Below are 4,269 nucleotides of genomic sequence, written 5' to 3' on the forward strand. Positions count from 1 at the left end.
GTACTGGCGTGCCACGCCTTGGTGCTCAAGTGGCACGCCCCTTTAGTATGATTCTTTTCAGCTTGGCGTGCCATGCCTAGCTCTTCAAGTGGCATGCCCCTTTTGTGGCCTTCATCCTCGCTCTCTGGAACTTACACTGGCGTGCCACACCCAGCTCTTGGCGTGCCATGCCCATGTAAAGGTTTTGGGAGTCCTTTCTGGAAAACTGTGTTGGCGTGCCATGCCCAGCTTCTGGCGTGCCACGCCCATACAATTTCTTCAATCATGCTCCTCTGGAAATCATAACTGGCGTGCCACGCCCAGTTCCTGGTGTGCCACGCCTATATAGAGAGCTTGAGGATCCTTTCTAGAATTTAGTATTGGCGTGCCACACCCATTCATTTTTGTGGCGTTTGCTCCAAGTGGCACGCCAGTTTCATACGCCCAGCTTTGTTTTGTTGTTTTCTTCCCTTTTTGATGTCTTTTTCACCTAAAATTCAGCACAAACCCTTTTCAAAGTAATGTACCATAATATTCATCAATTAACTCATGAATTGCAATTATCAAATGAGATTATGTTCTTTTATGGTCCTTTTTATACAAGAAGAAAGGGTAAATGATGAAAGTCATCACAACACCAAACTTAAGCTTTGCTTATCCCAAGTAAATCAATGTGAGTAGTTCTTAAATGAATTGATACTTGACCTTGAATGGATGCAAACATTACTAAGGAAGAGGCTAAGTGTTTAACACATGAATATATTTATTTTAATGTCACAAAGAACTTCTAGATCCTTGAGGGTTCTTTCAAATATAAGCTTCAGGGGCCCTTTTTATTGATTGTCACCTTGATGTAGCAAGAGTTATTTCATTCTCTTTTGGATGTTCTTTCCTTTTCACTTTTTCTTTTTCATTGACCACGACTCTAAATGTTTTGTCTCAAGACAACCCTTTAGTTAGACTTTCAATTAGCACTCCCAAATTCGTTGGCTTTAGGGTACTAGGTGTTGAAACACCCCTAAGAATTTACTTGCCCAGGTCTTTTCTTGACACATCTTCACTACAAGTATCTACTAGGTTCTCTAACTCTTGTAAGCTATTTAGTGTTTCTTTTCATCCTAGTAGTTGATGCTCAGAGCCTTGGGTCTTTATTTCTTACTACTTCTTGGTTCTATAGATATTCAAGGGATACCCCTTAGCCTTTACTTTGTCATACCTTCTAAGCCCAGTTGTTTTTTCATGACTCATTTTCTTTCTAGTTCATTCAAGGTTCTACACTTAGTTCCTTATCTCTTAGTTTTTGAACAGTCCCAATTGGTCTTAGTCTCTTTTGCTCTTGTTTTTGTAACAACTCACAATAACTCTTATGGAAACAAACTAATCTTTTATTGATGTAGATGAACTTGAACTAATATTGCATTTTTTTTCTTGTAATTCAAAGGACTCATAAAAGACTTTAGGCATATAAAAAAAACTAAGCATTAAACATAAACTATCCTAGCATTTCAACTTATTCTCAAACAGAAATTAAAACATAAAGAAACTAAACAGAAATTTAGAAATTTGAGAGTGTCAACCATGGAACTCAACAACCTTGAGCAGCTTCAGTTCATTGGCCCCTTTCCTTTGTCTTTCATTTTGGAGGGGGAGGAGTCATCACCATTCTTCTTGGAGGATCCTTCTTGTGCCTTTTTGTCATTGGGAGGAACCGTACCTTTTTAAAATACTACATTTGGGAGGAACCGTACCTTTTTAAAAGATGTTCAGATGGTATAATTCGAAGATGTGTTCCAGATGAAGAAACACAGTAAATTCTCTGGCACTGTCATGATTCTGATTATAGAGGCCACTTTAGTGGTGAAAGGACAGCTTCAAAAGTCCTTCAGAGTGGATTTTACTGGCCGAATCTCTTCAGAGATGCAAGAGAATTTGTGAAGCACTGTGACAGGTGTGAAAGAGCTCAAAATCTCCCTGCCAACCATGAGATGCCACAGTAGGGGATTCTTGAGGTTGAGTTATTTGATGTATGGGGTATTGATTTCATGGGACCTTTTCCACCCTCACATTCAAACAACGATATTCTAGTGGCAGTTGATTATGTGTCCAAGTGGGTGGAAGCTATGGCGCTACCCACCAATGATGCCAAAGTGGTAATGAGCTTTCTTCAAAAATATATTTTCAGCCTGTTTGGTGTCCCAAGGACACTCATTAGTGATGGTGAAAGTCACTTCTATAACAGACAGCTGGACTCACTTTTGCAGAGATATGGAGTCCATCATAAAGTGGCAACCCCCTATCACCCTCAGACAAGTGGACAGGTTGAGGTTTTCAACAGGAAACTCAAGAGGATTCTAGAGAAGACCGTCAGCGTTTCAAGAAAGGACTGGTCTAGGAAGCTTAATGATGCTCTCTGGGCTTACTGGACAGCCTATAAGACTCCTATTGGCATGTCTCCCTATCAGTTGGTCTATAGCAAAGCCTGTCACTTACCAGTGGAGCTAGAGCATAAAGCTTACTGGGCAATCAGGTATCTGAACCTTGATGCTCAGGCTGCTGGAATTAAGAGGATGCTTCAGTTGAATGAGCTTGATGAATTCTGATATTCAGCCTATGAGAATGCCAAGCTCTATAAGGAAAGAACCAAGTTATGGCATGACAAGAAGATTGCCCAGAGTCTTTGAGCCGGGCCAGAAAGTGCTTCTGTATAATTCAAGGCTCAAACTCTTTCTCGGGAAGCTGAATCCCAGTGGTCAGGACCGTTTATGGTTACCAGAGCTTTACCATATGGTCATGTAGAGATCCAAGAAGAGAATTCTGACAGAAAGTTTACAGTAAATGGCAAGAGGTTAAAGCACTATCTTGGAGACGAGATTGATCGCCAGAGGTCTGCTCATCTGCTGAATTAGCAGAACTGACCGTCAAGCTAGTGACGTTAAAGAAGCGCTTGTCGGGAAGCAACCCGATGTTTTCGTATCCTTTGTTTTGATTTCTGTTGGTTTGATTTTGTATTAATTTGGTTTCAGTTGATATTTTTACTATTTTTTCCCTTTGTTTTACGTATGTTTGGATCATGCAGAATTATTGAAACATAATAGGTTCTTAAATACAGAGTGCAGACGCGCAGAAGGGAATTTGTCTCAGAAGGTTCTGTGCCTAACTTGAGAATTCTCAAGTTAAGCGCCACATACTTCGCGCAGCATCCAATTTCTCTCTAGAGGGTCTGCGCCTAACTTGAGATTTTTCAAGTTAGGCACAAGGTATGATTACTCAAGTCAAGTTAGGCACAACAAAGGAAGGAGCGACCTCAAGTTAGGCGTGCTAGGGGAGACATGGCCTCAATTTTTCTTTGCTTGAGGACAAGCTTATATTAATGGAACCAAAGGGAGGTAAATCATCTTCACGGAGGAGCACAGCTTGAAGAATGAGACGGCCACTAGGATAACTGAGGTGGTTGAGTTCCTTTCATTCTATATTTCCTTCCATTCTTATTATGTTATATTCATGTTTTCTGTTGTTTTACTTGAATGTCATGATCCTTTGTTATTTCGATTCCTAGGTTCCAGTTTATTTTGCTATTTTTTCTGTTATTTGCTTTTAAATCTGGAAAGTATCTCATGTATCGCTCACTGAGCTTGAATCCAAAAGAAAAAGAAGAAAAGGATGTATTGCATGAAAATTAGAGTCTATAACAAAGAATAGTCTTATTCACTTAAATGTGGTGGTGTTTTCTGTGATTTTGAATGCATGACATGAACAGTGCATATCTGAATTTGAATCAAAGGATGTTGATGTATAAGGAACAGGAATTTAGAGAACTATTATGAATTCTCTGAAGTTAGTGAAAGTTTAATCCTTGAAGCAAAAGAAATAGCAAAAGAAAAATAAAGGCAAGGTCCAAGGCTCTGAGCATCAATGACTAGGGAGGTCAGACATGATTAAAGGCTCAAAGAGTTGTTTCCCTAGTCATATGCTTGTGGTGTGAATGTGTCAAGTAATCCTTGAGATAGAGCACTAAGAGTCGAGATCAAATGCATTTAACAGAGTATGCCAAAGGCTTTGAGCACCACTATTTGGGAGTAACTGAAAAAAAATTTAGAACTTAAAGAGAGTTTCCTAGTTAAGTGCTTGTGGTGTTTTTGTGTCAAGTAATCCTTGAGACAAAACATTTAAAGTCACGGCTAGGCTCAAGGTGCAAAGTACCAAAGAAAAGAAAATTAAAAGGAATTTGATGTGTTCAAGGATTAAACTGAAGTATAAAAGAGTAGAGAATTCATAATATTATCCGGATTC

The sequence above is a fragment of the Arachis hypogaea genome, chromosome 20 (genome assembly GCF_003086295.3).
Source record: "Arachis hypogaea cultivar Tifrunner chromosome 20, arahy.Tifrunner.gnm2.J5K5, whole genome shotgun sequence".
Classification (NCBI taxonomy): Eukaryota; Viridiplantae; Streptophyta; class Magnoliopsida; order Fabales; family Fabaceae; genus Arachis; species Arachis hypogaea.